General features: G+C 40.0%; 1 pseudogene; it reads left to right on the top strand.

Moving 5' to 3' along the window:
* The first annotated feature begins 1091 nt into the window (after positions 1-1091).
* On the top strand, positions 1092-10983 carry LOC127507488 (Ig heavy chain C region-like; annotated as a pseudogene).
* The last annotated feature ends 418 nt before the right edge of the window (positions 10984-11401 follow it).

Below are 11401 nucleotides of genomic sequence, written 5' to 3'. Positions count from 1 at the left end.
GTTATAAATGTCTAGCGCCTCTTCTCCTATGCAATGCAGCAGCACAGCGATCTGTCTCGTCTTATCCAGATTTATCCACTAGCGCTGAGGCAGTAAGATACAAATTAAATCTTTGTTCCCACTTACGCCAATTTTCAGCCAAGTTCCCCGTCAGAGACAAAGGTGGTGGTGGATGAAGCATTTCCATTTTGTCCGTCTCGTTAGCACGTAGGGCTCTCTAGAATAATCTGGCAGTGCTGCTTTTCGTCACTGTTTGCCCACGCCGCAGTGATCTTCAGTCACTACTTGATGTGCACGGTGTTATTCAGTGGATACAGTGGCTTCTGACACCATGTTGTGGTCTTTGTTAAACTTTAGTTAACATTAAGACACGTACCCACAGGAGTTATAATGCTGAGCTTCTTTACTAGCATGCAGTGAACTTAACTCGCCAAGTTGGCAACATGCCATACACCAGTGGGTCATACCAACTACACGAACTGTGTGGGGGTGTCCTAGACAGAACCATTCACTGCATATACTACATATTCTATTCCCATTTTTCGCATCTCTAGGCCTATTGTTTTTATAAACTGTCTTGGATTATTTTGATGTTGCATTAATGTAAACTGTGTTTTAAATCAATTTTTGTAAACACTGGAATTCATCTTTAAAACCTTAGAGCCACGCAAACGCGGGTAAAGCTGCGAAATACTTATAGGCCTATATCAATGCAGAAAAATATGAGAAAATGAAGGGGGTTTTTTTCTCTAGGCCAGGTTTATTTTATTTTATTTTATTTTATTTATCACGCAAGGTTTAAATTACTTATTGTTAAAAATGAAATCTGTTCAGCAAACTAAACAAAGACATCATAAATTATGTTGCATAATAGTTCTAATTTAATAGATCTGTCGAGGACAATATCGAGGGTATTTTGGCTTTGTAAAGTTTTTGTTTAGTTTGTTGAACAGATTTCAGCCCCGTATTAAAACCCGTATTAGCACATTTCATTTTTTAACGTCAACAGTTCAAACGTTAACAGAGTTTATAAAAAAGCAATATCAACTGAGCTGTAATATATAGGCCTAATGAGAAACTTTCTCGTAATAATGATCTTAGGCTATATCTCCCATAACAATGAGAAACTTTGTCGTAGCTACTGAGAAACTTTCTCATAATAATAATGAGAAAATTTATCATTGACTTATTTACTTTTGAGAAAATGTATCGTAATTATTCTAAATGGCATGTGTAAATGTAGGCTATTTCTTCTTCTACATCATGAATGTCGTAAGGAAATTTAACTTTGAATTACTGTTATAGTGTTAGTTAATTAAAATAAGTTGTTTGTGCTACTGTTATTTCATGTATTCATAATAAGTTCTGTATTAGCCAATCAGATGTGGCTACGTCATCACGCAGGGTTTAGTTCACTGTTTGTTTTATGTTTAGCGTCAGTATGCTCGCAGGCTTCGGTGCGGATGGTTGTATATAAGCCCATCAACGCTGGGCAAGAGCATAAACCCCCGCTATTGTAAAGTTGTGGTTTAATAAGTTAAGTAAAGTTCCTGAAACGGATTCGCTTTGTTGTGTGCTTCTCTTCACGCCTCCTCGGAACCTGTTAAACGGAAGACTAAAGCACAACATTACAAACTTCTCTGGAATAGGCTCTGATTGGTATTCAGCGGTCTGACTGAACCAGTGTTATTCCGGGGAAAAAAAAGACCTTTGCCTGCTATGTTTTGTAAGACTTGATTTTCCTGCTAAGACAAAAACTGAGATCAAGCACCCTGCAATAAAGCAATAAAACTCATCTGGAGAGAAGATCTCAAAGAAAGAGCATAGGACAACGCCTTGCCCTCACACATCTACAGGATGCAATAGCCCTCCCCCCAACACACACAACACACACACACACCCTCCTTCCTTTCCCCCTGACTCAAGTCACTGAAAGTTCTCCAAGAAGTATAATGTATCTGGTGTATCTATTGTTTATTCCTTTCATGTTTGGTGTCATTTTAAATGTCTTAGTGCGATTGGTAAAATGGTCTCAATTTCACAGCAGTCACTGGTATTATGAAGAAGATTAAAAACTAAGGAGAATTCTGTCCTCCTTTTGGGTGGTGTCACTTGTGAAAACCCACTCCTCTCCCCCCAAAACAGGTGTTGGTGTAATAAAAATTTACAATCCTTTTGTTCTGGTCTTGGTATATAAGGTAAAGTGCAAAGCAGTCAGGGGGGATTTTCTGTAGCCAGAAGCCCCCACACAGTGGTGGACAAGTGTCTTCAAACACTAATCCACCACTGTGTGCATGTGCATTTCAGTTGATGTTATGCATTTATTATTTCTGAATTGGCTTCTAATTGTCCAACTATGAAATTGACATGATACATTTTTACTTGACAAATAAAATGTTATATTTGATTTACTCTGGATTCTTCTGAAATCATTATGACCAGTAGATTATGGAGTCCGTCATTTCCGTAAATCTGCGTCAGGACAGGCCAAGCCAGAGAGCCCCATGAAAGGAGCATATTGGCACATCATGGGACTTTTTGAGTTTGTCTGTTATTGAATTAGCAAGTTGCAGTATCGTGACTAAGAAAACTGTATTTTTGTATGAACAAGCATGTGGCGGTTCGACTCAAATGCATTAGTTAACTCTGCATCCTCTGACTAGATCATAAACTGGCGAATTTATGTCCGTGAGAACGCAGTCGGCCAATGTGAATTTCTCTAAGCGATGATGAGACCGTAATGAACGAATAATTGAAATTATGAGATACCCAGAATAATCAAAAATCAAAATTAATACATAACAAATGATTAATTTCCAATTGGGAACAAAACCTAAGAGTAATAATCATTTAAAATTGGAGTCAGATTAAACGAGTGAAATTAAGTGAACTTCACAGATGCGCTGAAAAGGCATACACGCGTTAACCTTCGCCCAGGCCGTCGGATTCCGTTTTTGGGCCGATGCGGGGTTCCTTACAGTTTCTTACCTATTAGCTACATCGCGGACTCGCTCTCTCGTTTAAATGTAAATTGGGTCATCTTGTGTTTCAGTTATGAATTGTAGAGAAAATAACATACGCCATTTATAAATGTAATATTGTTGCAGTGTTGCTAAACCGATTGTTTTGCATTACAACTTTTGTTTAAGGTTTTAGTCAGTAGCTATAGCTAAATATAGCCAAGTTCCATTTTTGGAGGTCTGAATGATTGAGGTTATGACGTTACAGCGTGAAAATATGCATTGGCGTATTTGAATGTAGTCAGTTGTAAATTTTGAAGTAGGCCTAGATTAGACAGTTTGAATTAGGCTACAATTAGTGTTATATTAAATTGTTTCAATTAGGAGAATTTTGATTGCTGGTGCTGAGGGGATGGTAGATAATTGACACGGGGAGCTGGGCCATTACTACTGAATATGAGCAAAACGGGTTTTGGGCACTCGATTTTAATATTTTATTACACAGCTATTTTATTACTCAATTTAATAAAAACATTTAATTTATGCCTAATTAAATAAGAACATATATAGCTTACTTAAATATTCACAGATATTTTGCAAGAAATTCGCTCAAGGGCAATGTGACATCAAAAAGCACCCATAGCATTTGGGATATATTCACCAATCACTTACTGTTTAAAGTTTCAAACCAGGACAATGTGGCTGTGGATTTTATTTGATTATATTTTATTTTGATTTGTTGATTTACAATAATAACTAATTTATTCATTAATCCTGCATGGATATATAATTGATTCCAGATAAAAATGTTTTAGGGGACTTTCTGGGGATCAATCATTAGTGTGTGTGTGTATACTAACCTGCATGTGTTTTGTGTGGTTTGACCCTTTTAGGTGCAGATCCCAAACCATCAGTAGTGTTTATGATGTCTCCATGTGACACTTCATCTGATGCCCTAATTGTTGGCTGTCTGGCCTCTGGGTTTTCACCTGCTGAATCTGTCAGATTCAAATGAATGGATCAGAGAGGAAATGCCTTGACTGATTTCATCCAGTACCCTACAGAAACAACTGGAGGCAAGATGTTGACAATAAGCCACTGTAAGTCTGAAAATATCTTAAGATATTTTAAAACGAACAAAGACATTTGCTTTACTGTTTCAACCCCCTCTCTCTTGCTACAAGGGCCATTTGGAAGGCACAAAGGTGTTGAAGGGGATCAAGGCCTGTAGGCCAAAATGTATATACATCGGGGGTCTACAAATGGTCACACCTTTAGTACAGTGGGGGAAGTTTTAATTTCCTGATTGGTCAGTTTGAATGTCTCATATTTTGGTTTCAGTCACATGGTCAAGGAAGGGATAAAAGAGGATTGTAACTGTTGCTCTGGCTCTTTGATTCTTGGCTTTTCTTGGGCACTCTCTCTGGCCCTCTTTCTCTCACTTTCTCTTTCACTCTCTCTCTCTATCTCTCAGGTAACTTTTGACATACATGCTGGGTACGATTAATGGTATATGATTTTATCATCTCATACATCTATTTTGTAATTATTTTAAGTGTAACCATAATCAGATATTGTCATTAAACCCTTTCTATTACAAATGATGTGCTAACTAGTTTTGATTTAGTATTAACATTAATGTGCTCCCTATTGCAATACAATATTGTCACACTGTAGCAACGCTCTCCCACATATTTTGCTATTACAACTGCGCTTATTTCCATCGTTGGTATAAGTTGCAGTGGGTGGTTATAGACAAGAAATGTACAGTTTTCTGCCATCTTGCTGATAACGTTTCTTTAGTCGCTCAACCCTACAGCCTGAACCCCTGTAGGAGGTCCACCCTTACACCACATAACTATTAATCAAGCGAATCAAAGTAAAATTATGTGTGCTGCAGAACACCCACTGAAAACAGTCAGCGAAACATTCATAACAGGTAACAACAGACAAGAACAGAATGGACATTTAACTAAACTGTTTTGGTAAAATTGGGGAAATTTTAAGATTGCAAAATGTCAGATACGCCACATAGTTTAACTGTGTATAAACATTGTTTTAATCGCAGTGAAACCACCAACCCTGAGTTTGGTTCCTGTTGTAACTCCAAAAAGAACATCTGTCATGTGTGTTATTGAGGATTTCTACCCCAAAAACCTCACTGTAGAATGGAAAGTAAATAATAACATGACGAGCCAGCTAAAACCGGAAAGCAAACAAAATGACGATACAGGTCTTTACACAGCATACGGTTTTTATGAAGTCAGCAGTGAAAATTGGCATACAAAAACTAACTATACCTGTGAGGTCACACATCGGAAAAATAAGATTCGTGTGACGAAGGACTTCAAAGGTAAATCATTTAATGCTGGTTTACTCTCTCTAGTTCACGCTCTCACTTGTGTTTCAAATTCACACAAAGATACACTCCTTCAAACTGATTCCAATTCACAGATATTGTTACAAATCCTCATGTTTCTGTGCTTCCCCTGTGACCTAGTTTTCCCCATTCTGTTTCATTAGTTCATTTGATTCACCTGTGTCTAATTATCTCTTTAAGTTCCCTTTGTTTGCTACATGTATTTAAGCCCTGTGTTCATCCTCATTCCTTGTCCGTTCTTGTCCTTGTATGGTTGTGTTATTCCTACGTGTTATCATTAAAGCCTGTATTTACCTACTCTTCTTCGTTTCGCCTGGTGTTTGAGACCGACTGTGACAGAAGAACGGACCAATACCGAAATGGATTTACCGGCTGTTCAGCTGCTATACATCAACCAGGAGCAGCAGTCCCTCGAGACCCACACCCAAAGGTTTTTAGATCTGGCGTGCCTTACCAACATCCCGGACGCAACGCTGAGTGTTTTTTTCTACATAAGCCTCAGCACGAAAGCAAGAGCTCGTCTGCCTGGTGTGGGTCCTCGGGGGAATTTCGCCGAGTACGTGGAGTGGGTGCTGGTGAACTGTGATTCTCCATTTACCATCGACATCGCTGATAAAGTCACCAGCCCCGCTCCCCATCCAGAGTTCAGCCTGCCTTCACCCAGCAACACGGACAACAAGCCAGAGCCCACCGCAGATGGAGGTAATCAGCCTGCTGTGAGAAACGAGCCGGAGCTGACAAGTGGGACCGAGCTTCACATCGCCTCAGAACTGGAGTCCCGAGGACAGACGTCTGACCAGGTGTGTGAGCCGGCAACAACGTGCGCCTACGTGGGAGTCCTCGTGGAGTTCGAGGGGATGGAGTGGAGCCCCGCCCACATTCCCACCACAGAGGGTGAGCAAGCGCTGAACAATTTGTTTTCTTTTTATGAGGACTGTAGTGAAGAGGAGGATTCTCTGAGTTTCCTTTCCCCGCTGGTTCCATCCAGCCCAGAACTGTCCGTCTCCCCGCTGGTTCCGTCCAGCCCAGAACTGTCCGTCTCCCTGCTGGTTCCGCCCAGCCTAAAACTGTCCGTCTCCCCGCTGGTTCCGTCCAGCCCTGTGTTCCCTCCCAACCTCCCTCTCCCGCCTCCTCTCCTGCTGCCATTCAGTTCCTCTGCCCAGTCGCCGCTGTGTCACGCTGGCACCTCAGTTTCTCCTCTACCAGCCCTCTGTGGTGTGGATCCACCTCGGGCCAGCCGTTCAACTGCGCTGTCTGGATGCCTGGACCCCTTAGCTCTGCCTCTTGCCTCCGATCCAGTCTCTTCACCTCGGCTCGTCGTCCAGACTCCTCCGCCATGGCTCCTTCCCCCCTCGGCTCCGCCTGGGACCATCGGCCATTCGGCTACACCGGGCTCCCTCGAACCTCCGGCTTCGCCACGGACTTACGAGTCGTCTGCTGCGCGACGCCTCTCCACCCCTACGGCTACGTCTGGCTCCGCCCTCCCTCCGGTTCCGCCTCGGTCCTCTGTCGCTCCGGTTCCACCTCAGACCTCTGGCACCCTGGCTCCTCCTCAAGGGGTCGTCGCCACGTCTCCCTCACGGCCTCCGAAGCCTGCGGTGTCGTGCCTGGTCGTCGGCCATCCATCTGCACTCTGGGCTCCTTCTCCATCGGCTCCGTCTCCATCAGTCATCCCCACGGTTTCGTTGAGGAGGTTAACACTATGGCTCCTCCCTCCCTCGACTCCGCCGTGGATCACCATCCTGGCTGAACTCTGGAATTTCCATCTGCTCATCCTGCTCCTGGTCTTCTCCTGGCTCCTCCCACCCTCCACGCCCCCTTGGACTGTGTTTTCTGTTCCCTGGACTCTTTTCTTGTTTTTTTTGTTTTACTCCGCCCTCCTCCAGAACCCCCACCCTCCCTTCTTTAGTTGGACTCTTACGGCGCGAGGACGCGCCTATCCGGGAGGGGACGAACTGTTACAAATCCTCATGTTTCTGTGCTTCCCCTGTGACCTAGTTTTCCCCATTCTGTTTCATTAGTTCATTTGATTCACCTGTGTCTAAATATCTCTTTAAGTTCCCTTTGTTTGCTACATGTATTTAAGCCCTGTGTTCATCCTCATTCCTTGTCCGTTCTCGTCCTTGTATGGTTGTGTTATTCCTACGTGTTATCATTAAAGCCTGTATTCACCTACTCTTCTTCGTTTCGCCTGGTGTTTGAGACCGACTGTGACAGATATACACATAAATCCAAATTTACACATGAAATCATATTTACTTTCTTACTCCCTTGTAGCTAAATTTACATTGACGCTAAAGCCACCAGTTGAGAGAGAACTATTTGTCCATAATAAAGTGGTCTTGGAAGCTGTTGTTTCTGGAGATGTAAAAGAGAAGGTGCAAAAAGCTTTAGTGTCGTGCAAAGTGAAGGATGTAATTGTAGCGGATATCACATCAGGAAATATTGTCTTTTCTGATGACACTTCGCAGTTTATAAGTATCCACAATGTCACCATTGATACACAGAAATGGTTTGATGGAGAAATGGTCACCTGCACCATCCGTGACACAAATAATAACATTGTCATCAAGCAGGAGATCCATTTTGATAAAGGAGGTAAGTCAATGTAACTTCCAAATAATTTACTTTGTGGCTGTATGTGGATTTATGCATTTATAGATGCAATTATAATTTTATGAAAATCAATCTCAGAAGAAACGTATAAAAGCCTCACCACCACCGTCACCTGCACAGTCAAACACGACAACATGGTCAATATAGAATCTCCACTACAAGCGACAACAAGCAAAAGTAAACAGGCAGAATTTCAATGTTATTAATGTACAAGCACTCCCAAACTGTCATTATGTTTATCTGTTGTTCAGTGTTCCAGTGCTTTTGTTATGTTGCTTTCTTGTCAAGATATGTATATTTGATGTTGTTTTGTGCAGATTTCTGTTTGTATATGTCTGTATCACTTTACTGTCAACTGGGTCAAACATCAAAGCCAAATTACACTCAAAATTATGTTTAATTTATTGCATGCAAATAAATATGAACTAAAATATAGTCAGCATAATATCATAGTGACCTGTAATTCTGAACTGTGTAAATGTGATACTTTTCTTAAAATTACTCATGTATGTTTTGTCCTCTGCTTATTGTGCCGCTGTTAGCATTTTCATGCCCTCTGACATTTTCAAATCCAAAATAATTAATTTTGATTTGGTTTTATGTTGTTACAATATTAAGCAATAAATATTTGTGTTTGCATGATTTAGCTCAGCTCTCATGTTTCTTGCAGTCACTTTGTGTGCTTCCCTTTTTATCAGTTTTTAGAGAAACAAGAATATTGTGATTCTGCACATAGTAAAGCCACTTATTACAGTTTTTCTCGATTGCTTAAACACTATAACCAGGCTTTTGAACTAAAATTTCAAAATCATAACGCCATTTATCAAAAAGCACACCTATTTCCCTAAACTATAAACACTATTCCCCTTTTTGACACATGAATCAGATTTGTTGAACTGTCACTGCAAAACTCTACACACAAATCCCTTCATTTCTCATTACCTACACCATGTTGTCATTTAGAAAGCACTAGCATTCAATATTGTTCACTCAAGTCAGCATAGCTTGAGCTCAGTTAGCACACAGTTACTCACGTGGAAACACTAAGAGTCAAAATTTATCACACACCAAACAGAACCTTCAGTAGAGAGATAAAAGAGCCCGAGTCAGTTCATTCAGTTTTGGTACAATGGATCCAGAGAGACAATAATAAAGGTTGAGGACACCAGAGAGGAGGAGGAAGAGGATGAGCAAGAGCGGTAAAGAGTGGAGGAAGAGGTGAGGGAAGAGGAGAAGGACGCGGATGAGGATAAGGATGAGGTGCAAGGAGACAAGGAGTCTCAGATGAAATTCGTGCCACTAGTTGACCATGTCCTTGTCCATGGTATGACTATGAGGGAGGCTGGGCAATAAGTTCCGCCAAACTTAAGTTGCTTCACCGTCGCCTCTATCTTGAGAACCTTCAGGGAGGAAAACAGGTAGGTGTACCTCAGTGTACTCTACTGTAACTTTTGAGTGTTACAACACATGCATCAAAGTGCCTTACATACCGATAGTTTCTGTCTGCTTCCATTTTGTAAAAAGGATGTGTTACAGTTACAGTCATCAGTACTTCTATTTTTGTAGGACACAGAGATGATGGAATGGAAGAAGCCTGACTAGACATTTCAGTTGATGCATGCCAGGGGTGGATCAGGCATGCAAGAGGATTTCCCCCCGCTGCCTGGATAGGGCCAGTACAGCCTGTGAAGTTGATGAGATTCTCTGGCCTGTCCCAGACCAAAGTTGTGATGCTGGAGCAGAATATTTTTTGTTGTTTTGGTGTATTGTACTGTACAGTACATTAAGGAATAAAAAATGTGCAAATGTATACACGTGTTCATCATGTGAAAAGTTCAGTGAGGGGGAGAACCACAAGTGACACAACTTATTACTGGTTTTTGTAGTATTGTTTTGAATTTATCTCACCAGTGTGTAAGACTATGTTGTAGTGTGTGTGTTTTCGAGGGCTTGTGTGTGATGTCTGAGGGCAAAGTTTGGTTTTTCAGCAAGAGTGAATGGTTTTGAGTGTAAAGCTTCATTTTGACCTGAAAATAGGATGTTTGGGGTATTGGGTGAGATGTTATGGATTTGTGTTTACTGTTTTGAGAAAATGAGTCATAGTTTCAAGAAATATGTTTAAGCAATCAATAAAAACTGTAATTTCTAAAGGTAATCAAAAGTCACCAGTAAATATTGCCTTTTACAATCCATTCAGCATACAGAATTTTTGTTGTTGTAAGGGTGTGTGATATTTTATGTGTATTATCAGGAGTCAGTATTAGATACTGTCTGAGCGGAAAATTGAAAGTTACTTGACAACCGCATATTATAAATGTAAGAATATGCTTATGCATATTTTTATAAAATGTATGGTGTAATGGAATAACAATGAGTAACATAGTCAGGGCAATGGTATATGTTTGTCTCTTCTGTGTATACTCTGCTGTTTGTGCAAATTAATGTATGCAAGTACACTTCTGCAGTACATGTGGTCGTTGTGTACTTGAGTGTTTATGTAACACTATTAGAAACATTAGTAAGACTCATTGGACCTTAAATTCAGGATGTATGATTTATGATCTTGTATATGTGTTGCACAATGCTTATCATATTTTTCGCTTTTGTTTTTTCCAGGGGATCCACCTGAGCCAGAGAAGGGTTTTACTCTGAACTGTAATAATGATGTTCTGGAGGAGGATGAGTTCAGAAGTCTCTGGTCCACTGCCACTTCATTCATCTTCCTCTTCCTCTTTTCTCTGACCTACAGCGCTGTACTCAGCCTCTTCAGTGTAACCCAAATATCAATAAATAGAGCACATGACATTTAATTAAGATAATTAATTGTATTGTGTAATTAAAGTGTATTTTTTTTCTTTTTTTCTTCTAGATGAAGCAGTGATGATTTTTTAAAAGAACTTCTGAAGACTCCAAGGTTTCTTATGATTTTGATTCTACATAATTTGCCTCTATATGCACACATTTCTGAAGATATTAACAAATATGTACTCAGTGTTCACACTCATCAATAAAGTGTTATTATGTCTACTCTTTCAGGTTATCTAGATTATATTCCTTCAAATATTTTATCTCACAATTGACATTATCTTGCAGTTTCAGTAGATGTTACAGTGATAGGTCCTTCAGAACATAAAATGTGAAAGTATTACTAATATAAATATACATACACTGAAAAAAAAAAAATGGTGAAAAATTTTCATTCTGAAATTGCTAGTAAATTTCACAATTAATTACAAAGAAATGGCACGTCACAAACTGAATTAAATGTGAAATTTTGAAGTAGAAAGACTGAAATTATATTTTCTTGAAAAACATACTCCAGTAATCTTAGTAGGCCTACTATAAAATGTTTTTATGACTTAAGTCTTGATGTGTATTACTTATCAAGAAGTGTGTCATATCTCCAAAAGATTTGTAATACATTTTTTATTTATTTATTTATTTT

Source organism: Ctenopharyngodon idella, chromosome 3, assembly GCF_019924925.1.
Source record: "Ctenopharyngodon idella isolate HZGC_01 chromosome 3, HZGC01, whole genome shotgun sequence".
In the NCBI taxonomy this organism is placed as follows: domain Eukaryota; kingdom Metazoa; phylum Chordata; class Actinopteri; order Cypriniformes; family Xenocyprididae; genus Ctenopharyngodon; species Ctenopharyngodon idella.
The sequence above is the reverse complement of the archived record's forward strand: the minus strand, read 5'-3'. Positions and strand labels throughout refer to the sequence as shown.